Source organism: Phyllobates terribilis, unplaced genomic scaffold (assembly GCF_046119375.1).
Source record: "Phyllobates terribilis strain yellow unplaced genomic scaffold, ASM4611937v1 Scaffold_1__5_contigs__length_1240528914, whole genome shotgun sequence".
Classification (NCBI taxonomy): Eukaryota; Metazoa; Chordata; class Amphibia; order Anura; family Dendrobatidae; genus Phyllobates; species Phyllobates terribilis.
This window is the reverse complement of record NW_027362761.1, coordinates 228890465-228905382: the sequence shown is the minus strand read 5'-3', so window position 1 is coordinate 228905382 and position 14918 is coordinate 228890465.

Genomic DNA, 14918 nt, shown 5'->3' with positions numbered 1-14918 from the left:
CACTTTTTGGGGGCATGGCAATAGGGAAAGGGTCACACATTCTCACGCTACCAATCTCACCGCCGGAGAGTTCCACCTGTTGCCGTCGCATCAGTGCCCGGATCTCTTTTTGGAGCACTCGCTGCTTGCCGGAGCTGGCGTTCTTGGCAACCTGCTGTAAAAGGAAAATCACCTCTGCAAGACAATTTTCAATTACATTAGTTCCTAGAGTTATCTTTGGGTGACTCTCGTGTTTGTCAATGTCTACAATGATCAGTCCCTGTGCTGCCAGTTCGACTCTACCGATTTTAATGGTCACCTCTTTAAATCCAATCTGTGGCACGGGCTGACCATTGCTGGCGATGATACTCAAGTCGTCGTCAGGGTAGCGGGTGATATCCGAGTCATTCCAGTACTGCTTGAAGAGCACGTACGGGATGGTGGTGACCTGTGACCCGGTGTCCAGTAGGGCACTCATAGGAATGCCATCCAGTACCACGGGTAAGACTGGACGTCCTCCCACATATTTGTCGCGCCAGTTCGATGGGCCTGGTGATCTTTTTCCTGGGGGTTGGCCCTCTACCCCAGGTTGTGCCAGTTTAAAGGACAGTACCTTGCCATATGTCCGGGTTGATTGCAGCGGCGGCAGATGGGTCGTCCGTCCTCGTTGTATCGGTCGCTGGGTCTCCCTCTGGCCGGTGGGGTCCTCCTTGGTCGACCCCACGGGATGTCCTCCGGTCCGGATGCCAGCTGGATCTTCCCTGGAGTGGAAACCTGTAAAGACTGCACAGTTCGGGTTAGCGCAGCAACGCTTTTAGCTAGCTCTTGGACCTGATGGTGCAGGTCTGGAGCCGGGTCATTGTTCAAAGCCTGCGCATCAGCTCTCACAGGCCCTGCCGACAAGGGTGCCGCCTCCTGGTGGTAAGTGGTAGTGGGGAGTCTGTGGGTCACAACGCCACCTGGTGCCGGTTCTCGGAGCACCCGGATGGCTCTGTCCTTGAACTGTGCAAATCCCAGATGAGGGTCCTGTAAGGCCATTGCCCGCAACTGGGTTCGGTGGGCATTGCAATATAAACCCTCTATAAATTGTTCAGTCAACAGCCTGTCCTCGTCTCCCACGCCGTCAGGGTCGGTCTGCTTAATGGCTCTCAGGGCCTCTTGTAGGTTCAGGGCATAGTCCCTTATACTCTCGTATGCTCGCTGCTTGCACCCGTAGAATCTAAGCTTGATCTCGGCTGAGGTGCGGGTATCAAAGGTGTCCCTCAGCCGGGTTAGTATCCCTGCGACAGTCCTCCCCCCAGGTGGCCAGGACTTTACCTCCCTTCGGGCTGCCCCAGTTAATTGGGCCACCAGGATGCTCACTTTTTGCTCTTCTGTGAGGGGGTACACCTGGAAGAGGCTATCCAGCTTTTCTCTAAAGTCATGCAGGGTATGTGACTCCCCTGAGTACTGGGGTAGCCAGGCCGCTCCCGGGATATAGGGCATGGTGAAAGGCATGACTGCAGCAGCGGTGGCGCTGGCGGGGGTTGAGGCAGTGAAGCTCTCCTCCGTATCCGACATCCTCCTCCCCCCTAGTGGACCGTGGCCTACCTTGCGATGATCCTCTTCCGTAGGCCGCGGCTCCGCAGTCGATCGTCAGGGTTGAGGACCTTCCGTCGCGCTCCTGTGACGTCGGCGTCTGCTGGGCTCCTTCCAGGACCTTACGCGACGTCCGGACGTGAGGCGGGGCTTCAGTTCTCGCGCGCTTTCGGAGTCCACGCCCCTCTTCTTCCCGCGCGACGTCTTCAAGATGGCGTCCAACGGCGGGAAAACTCCACGGAAGGCGGGAAGAAGGCTGAAAATGGCGCCGGATGGCGGGAATCTTCACCGATGGCGGGAAGAAGGCTGAAGATGGCGCCGGATGGCGGGAATCTTCACCACAGGTAAGTTTGAACAGTCTGTTTCAGGCACGCAGTACCCGGTGGTTGCGGGCATGAGATCCTGCCGACTACGCCAAAAGTTGACGCGCCCTTGGGCCTGTGTCGCGCTGCGTTGCGCACGCGGGAGCTTACCCGGAGCCGGATCTGTTGAGGGTTGTAGTCTCGTGGCGGTGACCCGGTCCGTGCCCAGGGAGTCAAACTGAGCGGCGATGTATCAGCGGTAGATGTTGGACGACTACGCCACCCGTTGAGTACAGCTAAGGAGCTGCTGCTGCAGGGCAGACCGCTGAGGCCGGTGGTAGGATTGTGCAGCGTGATAGTATAACCCCCAACGGGAGGGGTATGGCCTCAGGGCAGCCGACGTGGATGATGGGGGTAGCAGGAACCACTCGGAGACGGTACGGTGTAGTTCAGGGTCTTTACTGGTGACAAACATAGACCCTCCCGGAGTACTGGCTAGCGATTGGGGCCTGGTCAGTCCTTGAGCAGATGGGATCTCCCCTGGCCAGGCGGAGTTGTAGGCCTCCCAAACTAACTGTACTCTTCTGGCTACCTTGCTAGAGGCGGGTATAAGTTGCCCACGTCCCTCAGTGTACCGTGTGGTGCTCACCCGTATGGCCGGTGACTCGGGGCCTTCTAGTAGCTTCCGCTCCACGACGGCGGTGCTGGTCCCATGCGTGTGACCGTGCCTTCGGGTTTCTTGGCCAGAGGACCTGGAATCCCCTGCCTGACGGATTCTGCTGCTGGGTAGGAGTTAGTCCCCACAGCCTCGGACTCCGGGTCCGGTAAGAAATCTTCTCAGTCAGAGCGAGCTCTGCAGCTGCCAGCCCCTGACTCCTTGTAACACTGCTCCCACAGAGCTCCTGATGTTCTGTTCCTATATTTGCTTCTTTTCTCTGTCTCTACTTCTTCTCTACTCACTAACCCTGCCTCAGCCCCAGTTTTATATAGGGGAAGTTCTTCCCCTCCCAGGACTGTGCAGGAGGTGTGGCATGCATAGGATTCCTGACCAAGAGACCTCCCACCTGCTCTCAGACGTAATATCTCTATCACTGTGGCAACCAGACCCCTGGGGTGTCACATTCCCCCCTAGTGAAATTTAGTACTCCGGGACTAAACATATTTTAGAAAAACATAACAAGATATAACAATAACAATACAATAAAGAAACACATAAAGGTGGTCACGGCATGTCCGTAACCGGGTGCAGTCTTTGAAGAAAGCAAGGTGTCCATTTCACCAAAACAGGGAGACGTAACCAGGTAGGGGTCTGTCCTGCCCCGAGTCCTTAACAGTCTTTAGTCCGTCCTGGGTTACGCTCCAACTATGTACACAGGATTCCCGGTAAATCCACCAAGGACTCCTAAAAATAACTAGAAACACATAATTATTTACAAGTAACAGACAGGTGACCACAAATAAAACAATTTAAACACTTCAAATCCTCCAACGTGCGGGTAACTGGCCTCTAGTGGCCCTAGTGGACCTACGGAGCTGACTGTCTGGCCCTGAACTACAGGGTGTAGGAGCTGTCAAGGGTAAACTGGGCAGCTGTTTACGGGCTCTTTGGCTCACTAGGGATATGGCAGGCTCACTGCAAGCAGAGGGTTGATCCTCCTGATCTGCTGGTGTGGGGTCTTCTGCCTCCTGGACCGGCTGTTCTTCCAGCTCTACCTGTTGCTCCGTAGGTGCTTGGGATGCTGGTTGGAGGAAGGTGAGTACGGGTACCACAACTGCACCATTGACTTGAGTCCAAGACCGAGGGAAGTCTCCGAGCACAGTACTAACCATATCTTCCCTTTCCTCTACGGGTCGATGGTCTTCTTGTTCCTCTTCAGGGTTCCGTAGCTGTTCAGGACACTTCTTCAGGTGATCCCGGGATACAATGGCTGTGGTCTCCCCTCCGTCTTTACTGATGGTACAGACCTTCGGGTTCTCGTGGCTTGAGGGCAGTACGGTGTACGGGTCCTTCTCCCACTGGTCGTCCAACTTGTGGAGCCGTCTTTTCCTCTTCAAGACCTGCTCTCCGGGCACCAGGGGAACAGCGGGAGCATACTGGTTGTAAGTTTTCTCTTGTCTCTCCCTAGCCTGACAGAGACTTCGCTCCACGCTCTCCTGTACTTTCCGGTACTGCTGCTGCCTCTCTGTGTCCCAGTCTGCTTCTGGTGAAGTGTCCTCGGGTGTCAGGACTCCCATTTCCAGGTCAACAGGTAACTTACCAGGTCTCGCCCTCATTAGGTAAGCCGGGGTACAGTTGGTGGAACCTACCGGGATGTGGTTGTATAGGTCCACCAGATCGGGCAGCTTCTCAGGCCACAGACTGCATTCTTCCAGGGGCAACGTTTTCAGAAGATCCATTACCACCTGGTTCATTTTCTCACAAAGTCCATTAGTTTGCGGATGATAGGGTGTCGTCCTTATCTTCCGGCAGCCATACAGATTGCAGAATTCCTGGAAGACCTCCGCTTCAAAGGCAGGTCCCTGGTCCGTCAGCACTTGGTCCGGGTACCCGTGTGGACGGCAGAAGTGCTGCTGGAAGGCTCTAGCTGCTGTTTGAGCCGTTAAGTCCTTGACGGGGACGACAACCAAGAACCGGGAGTAATGATCCACGATGGTTAACGCGTAGACGTAGCCACTTCTGCTTGGGGTCAGTTTTACATGATCCAAGGCTACCAGTTCCAACGGCTGCCGGGTGACAATGGACTGCAGGGGAGTCTTCTGGCTGGCACGGTCCTTCCTCCTCAGGTTGCACGGGCCACAGTCTCTGCACCACCTCTCGATGGTTCCCCTCATGCCTACCCAATGGAACCGCCCGCGCAGCAGGAACTCCAGCTTCTTCCATCCGAAATGCCCAGCTCCATCGTGGTATGCCTCCATCACCATGGCTGCGTCTCGTCGTGGCACCACTACTTGCCAGATTAGTTCATGCGTCCGGGAGTTAACCATCCTGCGGCACAACTTCCCCTTGTAAAGGAACAATCTACTCTTTTCTGCCCACAGTTGCTTGGCTTCCTCCGGAGCGTCTGGGTCAAGGCGAGCCTCTGGCCGAGTCAGCATCTCCTTCACCAGCCGGACGGCAGGGTCACTGTCTTGCGTTTCCGCCCAGTTGTAGTGAGGTAAGGGGTTAAGCGTAGCGCCTTGCTTACTCCTTACCCGATGGGAATACTGGATAGTCCCATGACGGTGAAACGCGGGGAGTTCGACTTCTTCCAGTCCCTCTGGATCTTCTCCTACGTCCGGTAGGTTTGGCATCCTGGACAGGGCGTCCGCGTTGGTATTGGAGCGTCCTGCCCGGTATTTGATGGTGAACTCGTAGTTGGACAGGCGGGCCATCCATCTCTGCTCTAGGGCACCGAGTCTTGCCGTGTCCAGGTGTGTCAACGGGTTGTTATCCGTGTACACGACGAACCGGGAAGAAGCGAGGTAGTGCTTAAAGCGTTCGGTGACTGCCCACACCACTGCCAGGAACTCTAGCTTAAATGAGCTGTAATTCTCAGGGTTTCTTTCGGTGGGTCGCAGTTTTCGGCTGGCGTAAGCGATTACTCGCTCCTTCCCCTGCTGGATCTGGGACAACACGGCTCCTAGCCCGATGTTACTTGCGTCGGTGTAGAGGATAAAGGGCTGGCTGTAATCCGGGTACGCCAGGATTTCATCCCCCGTGAGGGCCATCTTCAGCTGGCGGAAGGACTCTTCTTCCAACTTCTCCCATCTGAAGGGCGGCTTCTGGTTCTTGGCCTTCCGGGACTGGCCTATCAGGAGGTCCTGCATAGGAGCTGCCTTTTTGGTGAAACCGGGGATGAACCTGCGGTAGTAGCCTACCAACCCGAGGAACTGCCGCACTTCCTTTACACTGGAGGGACTTGGCCATTCCTTAATTGCGGTGATCTTATCAGGGTCGGGAGCCACTCCGTCAGCGCTCACCACGTGTCCCAGGTACTGCACCTTTGGTTTCAGGAGGTGACACTTGGAGGGTTTCACCTTTAGGCCGTAGCTTGCCAGAGCTTCGAACACTTCCGCCAGGTGTTTCAGGTGGTCCTCATAAGTCTTAGAATATACGATGACATCGTCCAGGTACAACAGGACCGTCTCGAAGTTTCTGTGGCCCAGACAGCACTCCATTAATCGTTGGAAGGTTCCTGGTGCGTTGCAGAGTCCGAACGGCATACAGGTAAACTCGCTAAGTCCCATCGGGGTGGTGAATGCGGTCTTCTCCCGGTCCGCCTCTGCTACAGGAACCTGCCAGTACCCACTAGTGAGATCCAAGGTAGAGAAGAAGTTAGCAGATCTTAAAGCAGCCAAAGACTCCTCTATCCTTGGTAAGGGGTACGCATCCTTGTGTGTGATGCGGTTGATTTTCCGGTAATCTACACACATCCTCATGGTGTTGTCTTTCTTTTTGACTAAGACTAGTGGAGCTGCCCAGGGGCTACAGCTATCCCTGATCACCCCAGCCTCCTTCATGTCTCTAAGCATCCCCTTGGCGTGTTGGTAGTGTGCAGGGGGTACGGGTCGATACCTCTCTTTTATGGGAGGATGGTCTCCCGTGGGGATCTGGTGTTCTACCCCCTTGACTCGCCCGAAGTCTAACGGGTGTTTACTAAACACTCTCTCGTACTCTTGAACCACCCGATAGACTCCCTGTTTCTGGTGTGAGGGAGTGGAGTCAGTACCCAAATGTAGTTGCTGACACCAGTCCTCCATTGTTTTCTTAGAGCCGTTACCTTCCTCCGGGTGAGATGGAGGCAAGGGTTCCACAGATTGTATAGCATTTTGGTTAATGGTATATAATTTGGCTAGCGTGGCATACCGGGGCAGGTACACTTCCCTCTTCCCGATATTGATTATGCGAACGGGCACCCTCCCATGGCGTACATTAACCACCCCCCGTGCTGTCAAGATGGTGGGCCTACTGTCTGAGTAAACTGGTTCTACCATTGCCTGGTAATCTCTACCTCTCAGACCAATAGCTGCCCGGCACCAAATCATCATTTCACTTTTTGGGGGCATGGCAATAGGGAAAGGGTCACACATTCTCACGCTACCAATCTCACCGCCGGAGAGTTCCACCTGTTGCCGTCGCATCAGTGCCCGGATCTCTTTTTGGAGCACTCGCTGCTTGCCGGAGCTGGCGTTCTTGGCAACCTGCTGTAAAAGGAAAATCACCTCTGCAAGACAATTTTCAATTACATTAGTTCCTAGAGTTATCTTTGGGTGACTCTCGTGTTTGTCAATGTCTACAATGATCAGTCCCTGTGCTGCCAGTTCGACTCTACCGATTTTAATGGTCACCTCTTTAAATCCAATCTGTGGCACGGGCTGACCATTGCTGGCGATGATACTCAAGTCGTCGTCAGGGTAGCGGGTGATATCCGAGTCATTCCAGTACTGCTTGAAGAGCACGTACGGGATGGTGGTGACCTGTGACCCGGTGTCCAGTAGGGCACTCATAGGAATGCCATCCAGTACCACGGGTAAGACTGGACGTCCTCCCACATATTTGTCGCGCCAGTTCGATGGGCCTGGTGATCTTTTTCCTGGGGGTTGGCCCTCTACCCCAGGTTGTGCCAGTTTAAAGGACAGTACCTTGCCATATGTCCGGGTTGATTGCAGCGGCGGCAGATGGGTCGTCCGTCCTCGTTGTATCGGTCGCTGGGTCTCCCTCTGGCCGGTGGGGTCCTCCTTGGTCGACGCCACGGGATGTCCTCCGGTCCGGATGCCAGCTGGATCTTCCCTGGAGTGGAAACCTGTAAAGACTGCACAGTTCGGGTTAGCGCAGCAACGCTTTTAGCTAGCTCTTGGACCTGATGGTGCAGGTCTGGAGCCGGGTCATTGTTCAAAGCCTGCGCATCAGCTCTCACAGGCCCTGCCGACAAGGGTGCCGCCTCCTGGTGGTAAGTGGTAGTGGGGAGTCTGTGGGTCACAACGCCACCTGGTGCCGGTTCTCGGAGCACCCGGATGGCTCTGTCCTTGAACTGTGCAAATCCCAGATGAGGGTCCTGTAAGGCCATTGCCCGCAACTGGGTTCGGTGGGCATTGCAATATAAACCCTCTATAAATTGTTCAGTCAACAGCCTGTCCTCGTCTCCCACGCCGTCAGGGTCGGTCTGCTTAATGGCTCTCAGGGCCTCTTGTAGGTTCAGGGCATAGTCCCTTATACTCTCGTATGCTCGCTGCTTGCACCCGTAGAATCTAAGCTTGATCTCGGCTGAGGTGCGGGTATCAAAGGTGTCCCTCAGCCGGGTTAGTATCCCTGCGACAGTCCTCCCCCCAGGTGGCCAGGACTTTACCTCCCTTCGGGCTGCCCCAGTTAATTGGGCCACCAGGATGCTCACTTTTTGCTCTTCTGTGAGGGGGTACACCTGGAAGAGGCTATCCAGCTTTTCTCTAAAGTCATGCAGGGTATGTGACTCCCCTGAGTACTGGGGTAGCCAGGCCGCTCCCGGGATATAGGGCATGGTGAAAGGCATGACTGCAGCAGCGGTGGCGCTGGCGGGGGTTGAGGCAGTGAAGCTCTCCTCCGTATCCGACATCCTCCTCCCCCCTAGTGGACCGTGGCCTACCTTGCGATGATCCTCTTCCGTAGGCCGCGGCTCCGCAGTCGATCGTCAGGGTTGAGGACCTTCCGTCGCGCTCCTGTGACGTCGGCGTCTGCTGGGCTCCTTCCAGGACCTTACGCGACGTCCGGACGTGAGGCGGGGCTTCAGTTCTCGCGCGCTTTCGGAGTCCACGCCCCTCTTCTTCCCGCGCGACGTCTTCAAGATGGCGTCCAACGGCGGGAAAACTCCACGGAAGGCGGGAAGAAGGCTGAAAATGGCGCCGGATGGCGGGAATCTTCACCGATGGCGGGAAGAAGGCTGAAGATGGCGCCGGATGGCGGGAATCTTCACCACAGGTAAGTTTGAACAGTCTGTTTCAGGCACGCAGTACCCGGTGGTTGCGGGCACGAGATCCTGCCGACTACGCCAAAAGTTGACGCGCCCTTGGGCCTGTGTCGCGCTGCGTTGCGCACGCGGGAGCTTACCCGGAGCCGGATCTGTTGAGGGTTGTAGTCTCGTGGCGGTGACCCGGTCCGTGCCCAGGGAGTCAAACTGAGCGGCGATGTATCAGCGGTAGATGTTGGACGACTACGCCACCCGTTGAGTACAGCTAAGGAGCTGCTGCTGCAGGGCAGACCGCTGAGGCCGGTGGTAGGATTGTGCAGCGTGATAGTATAACCCCCAACGGGAGGGGTATGGCCTCAGGGCAGCCGACGTGGATGATGGGGGTAGCAGGAACCACTCGGAGACGGTACGGTGTAGTTCAGGGTCTTTACTGGTGACAAACATAGACCCTCCCGGAGTACTGGCTAGCGATTGGGGCCTGGTCAGTCCTTGAGCAGATGGGATCTCCCCTGGCCAGGTGGAGTTGTAGGCCTCCCAAACTAACTGTACTCTTCTGGCTACCTTGCTAGAGGCGGGTATAAGTAGCCCACGTCCCTCAGTGTACCGTGTGGTGCTCACCCGTATGGCCGGTGACTCGGGGCCTTCTAGTAGCTTCCGCTCCACGACGGCGGTGCTGGTCCCATGCGTGTGACCGTGCCTTCGGGTTTCTTGGCCAGAGGACCTGGAATCCCCTGCCTGACAGATTCTGCTGCTGTGTAGGAGTTAGTCCCCACAGCCTCGGACTCCGGGTCCGGTAAGAAATCTTCTCAGTCAGGGCGAGCTCTGCAGCTGCCAGCCCCTGACTCCTTGTAACACTGCTCCCACAGAGCTCCTGATGTTCTGTTCCTATATTTGCTTCTTTTCTCTGTCTCTACTTCTTCTCTACTCACTAACCCTGCCTCAGCCCCAGTTTTATATAGGGGAAGTTCTTCCCCTCCCAGGACTGTGCAGGAGGTGTGGCATGCATAGGATTCCTGACCAAGAGACCTCCCACCTGCTCTCAGACGTAATATCTCTATCACTGTGGCAACCAGACCCCTGGGGTGTCACATTACCACGTAAGGGGCCAGATGGAAACCAATGATTATGAAGGCGCAGTGGGGGACCCCGACGCGCGTTTCGTGGCCACCAGCGGCCGCTTCCTCAAGGGGAATGAGGGGAGGTGAAAGGACGGATCTTTTATGCGCCATAGTGTCGGTCACGTGTGGCCTCACGTGACCGATCACATGGATCACATGTGGGCATGGCCCGATGCTCGTAAGCGGCGCATGCGCCGCTGCCCCCAGCCCCAGAACGCGCACCCAAGCCGTCAGGAGCTAGTGCGCAAGAGGGCGCGCTGCCAGCAGCAGCGACAGCAGAGCACGCGCACCACATCGTTTTCTACCAGCAGATCCAGAGGGTAAAACATATGTATCATCAGTGGAGGAGTTAAAAACAATTATTTGTGTAGATTAAACAGTATAACAAAATATTAGTACAGCATACAAGGTGATCAGATTTGATCCAGTATTATATTCTTGTCACACTGTAGATAATCAGTCCTCCAATATTCAAGAGAGTTGATATGTTGTCCAGGCCAATCATAAATACATATGGGTCAAGCACAGGAGATCCAGTCCTCAGGACATATAATAAAAACTGAAAAAAATATATACATCAATTAATAAAAGCAAATCAGGGAATATCCCCTGAATGTACTGATTAGAATCAAAAGTTGCCAATGCACTAAGAGCGTGGAGAACAGGCAGGAGGGGAAGGGGATAAGTAAAGAGGGCCCACAATAGTTCAAAATCAAAATAAATTCACAGAAAAGAAGAGAATGATAGTGACTCATTAAGGCCGTTTGGTGATATGGTACCTAACCTAATGATCCATTTAGCCTCGGCTTGAGCCAAGGCTTTTTTTACATTACCTCCCTGAGCACCCATGTGGATTACATCAATTCCTCATATCCTGAGGCATCCAGGGTCACAATTATGAACCGCCCTGAAATGTCTTGGGATTGTCTTCAGTTCAGTGATGTCGGCCACTGTCCTGGCCGCACCAATATCCCGCACATGCTCCCGCACACGTACCCGGAGGTCTCTGGATGTCAATCCAATATATATCAAAGAACAATCACAAGTTGCGTAATAGATCACATTATTTGTACTGCATGAAATATAATGTCTGATGTTAAATTGTCTTGTACCATCCGAGGACGTGAACGTGGTGCAGTGCAGGACATTGGTGCAGGCATGACAGTGGCCGCAAGGGAACATGCCCAAAGTGGGACCATGGGAGCCAAAGGCGTTAGGTTTTGCCGGGACATAATGGCTGGAAACCAAAATGTCCTTTAAATTGTTGGATCATCTAGGGGTCATGAGGGGATAATCCCCAAGGATTGGTCCCAGGGAGGAGTCGGTTGTCAATACATTCCAATATTTCATCATAATACGCCTCATGTTCTCCCACTCGTGGTTGTAGGTAGATATATAACGTATCTTTTTTTGCCCATCACCACTGCTATTTTGTTTGTTAGGATATAACAAGTGATTTCTTGGGGTGCGTCTTGCTCGATCATAGCCCCGCTTAACACATCTTTTACTATATCCACGTGATTCTAATCTAAATTTTAAATCAGTGGTATGTTCCTCAAACTTAAGGTCTGAAGAGCAGATCCGTCTCGCCCTCAGGAATTGCCCGACCGGGACGGCCCTAATAGTTGTTGGGTGATGTGCGCTATTGGCATGGATGAGGGAATTGGTCGACGTTGGTTTCCTATAGATGTCCGTCTGGAGGCGACCATCGTTGTCCACCTCAAGACAAACATCCAGGAACTCGATCCTACGTGTATCGTATTTATATGTCAACCTAATTCCCCACATGTTAGAATTAGTTGTGCCATGAAACTCTTGAGCTGCCGCGCCGAGCCCCACCAAAAAAAAAAAATATCATCAATATAACGGAGCCAACACAACACATTGTCCGCGAACCCCACGCCCTCGTCGCCAAAGATTTGCCTCTCCCATGCGCCCAGGAAGAGGTTGGCGTACGAGGGCGTGCAGGCCGCCCCCATGGCCGTGCCGCGCGTCTGTAGATAGATGTTATCCTTAAACAAAAATAATTATGTGTAAGTACAAAGTGCAGCAGCTCGAGAATTAGTTCACACAGAGGACCGCCCAGGTCGGACACCCCAAGGAAGAGACGGACCGCTGCAAGGTGACCTCCCATCTGATGGGTACCACTCTGCCTACATGCCTCTCTTGGGCCACAAACCCACAACTCTGGACAGAATATGTCACTTCTGGGAGTGCAAGGTCAAACAGGAGGCAGTTTTTACATATTACTATAGGAGGTGGTAACTGCCTCCTGTTTGACCTTGCACTCCCCCCATTTAACCAGCAGGTGATGTTGTATATTCTACTCTACCAGCCCATTTAAATTGTAGGTGTTTCAGCCCAGAAGTGAAATGTTCTGTCCAGAGTTGTGGGCTTGTGGCACAAGAGAGTCATGTAGGCAGAGTGGTACCCATCAGATGGGAGGTCACCTTGCAGCGGTTGATGGGCACACATGAATTGGCCAATTTATGCGCTAAGAACCTCCGTTTTTTGTAAGTAAAGTTCATTGAGTAATAACACAGTTTAAATCAAAAGTTTGTATTGTCTTTATGTATTTTGGCCATAATGGATTGCTGCTGAACTTTCTTTTTATATATATCTATATATACATATAGATATATATATATATGTACAGTCATGGCCAAAAGTATTGAGAATGAGACAAATAGTAATTTTTCCAAAGTTTACTGCTTCATTTTTTGTAATGGCAATTTGCATATACTCCTGAATGTCAAAGAGTGATCAGCTTAACAGCAATTACTGTACTTGCAAAGTCAATATTTGCCCAGAAAATGAACTTTAACCCCCAAAACACATTTCAACATCATTGCAGTCCTGCCTTAAAAGGAGCAGCTAACATCGTTTTAGTGATTGATCCATTAACACAGGTGTGGGTGTTGATGAGGACAGGGCTGGCGATTAATCAGTCATGATTAAGTAAGAATGACATCAGTGGACACTTTAAAAGGAGGCTGGTTCTTGGTATCATTGTTTCTCTTCAGTTAACCATGGTTATCTCTAAAGAAACACGTGCAGCCATCATTGCACTGCACAAAAATGGCCTAACAGGGAATAGTATCGCAGCTACAAAGATTACACCTCAGTCAACAATCTATTGCATCATCAAGAACTTCAAGGAGAGAGCTTCCATTGTTGTCAAAAAGGCTCCAGGGCGCCCAAGAAAGATCAGCAAGCGCCATGACCGTATCTTAAAACTGTTTCAGCTGCGGGATCGGACTACCAGCAGTGCCGAGCTTGCTCAGGAATGGCAGCAGGCTGGTGTGAGTGCTTCTGCACGCACTGTGAGGCGGAGACTCTTTGAGCAAGGGCTGGTTTCAAGGAGGGCAGCAAAGAAGCCACTTCTCTCCAGAAAAAACATCAGGGACCGACTGATATTCTGCAAAAGGTACAGGGAGTGGACTGCTGAGTAGTGTTGAGCCACCCCCGTAGAGTTCGAGTTCGGTTCGGTTCGTCGAACACCCGTGTGTTCGCCGAACTGTTCGTCGAACTGTTCGTCGAACACCTTCGAACACCGTTAAAACCAATGGCAGGCAAACAAAAACACATAGAAACACATAGAAAACACCTTCAAAGGTGTCCAAAAGCTGACAAACTGCTCAGAAGACACAACTAACACATGGAAAAGTGACAAGTACATATAGTCATGCGAAAAGAAAAGAGGTGGAGGAGTAAAAGGAGGGGGAGACAAAGATATAGGCATGTCATGCCCTTCTAAAATCCAAAAAGTGAGAAGCCGAGACGGCCAGTCCGCTCCTGCCCGTGCCACCTCCGTGTCGCCGGGTTTGTGCCAGAGCCGCGGTGAACCCTGACGGCCAGCCCCCCTCTCCCAATACTGGTGCCTGTCCGCTGGTGGGTCGAGAGAGCCCCCCTGTGGTGGAGGCAGCTCTAAGCTTTTTAATTTAAATTGTCCCTCTAATTTGAATGAATACACTTTAAATCCATTTACAAGGATCTATTGGAGGGCAAGTCTCATGCCAGCAGCCGCGTAATTCCAGCTCCAGTAGCGTCCACTAAAGCTGCTGCAGTTAAAAAGCTTTTATAAGGATCGAGCTCGGCTGTCCACCGCAAGGCATCCTAGTGCCAGTCCCAGCCCCTATGCCTTGGGGTGCCTCCTGATGCTCTTCACTGAGTATCCCGTGGTCCCGAAGCATTTCCTTTGAAAAAATTAAGTGTCCAAACTACAGGTGGTGTAGCTTGCTTAACAGCCGGGATAATCCGCTGACTAGCAGACACTGCTACTAGGCACAAAGTATTTCCTGGGCTAGATGCAGTTAAAAATTTGTAAGTAGATACTCTCGTTGGATGCTGAGAAAGCATTCCATAGAGTCTCCTGGCACGCCATATATGATTCTCTTAAAAAGCTTGGGGTAGGGGTCTAGGGGACCCTTTTATAGCCAAAATCACGGCCTTGTATCACAATACGTCACCTAGGCTGAAGATAAATGGAACTGTAGCACCGAGGGCTCGGTTGCTACAGACGTATTGCACCTCACCCAGAGGTGTGATATCTCACTCTCAGAAAAGGATGGAGTGTGGATCAGGACCCAACACCTGCATGCATTACACCACATTGCCGTGGGGCAGGGCGACCAATATGCCCCTGAGATGGGCACGACAGTCCCTGTCCCTGGCTGAAGTGGGGGGAGTGAACACTGAGGAAGGGGAACCATGCAGTGCAGGAGCAGGGAGGAAGCAGTTCCTGGGTGCATTGAGAAGGGAGTATAAAAGGTGGGCACCATCTTAGTTCAGTGCAGAGAAGTCTGAGCAGAAGTGGCAGGGAGCAGGGGCTCTGCATGAGCTCTGCTCCGGAGGCGGGCCTAGTAACAGAGGCCCAGGCCTGCAAGAGGGAGAAGGAAGGAAGAGGAGCGGAGAAGGCTCCAGGAACGAGGAATGAAGGGATCCCAGGGGTGCGGACGGGCGAGTCGCCACCGCACGCCCGAATCCACCTGCGTGGAGGGGTCAGGCCAAAGGGGGAGACC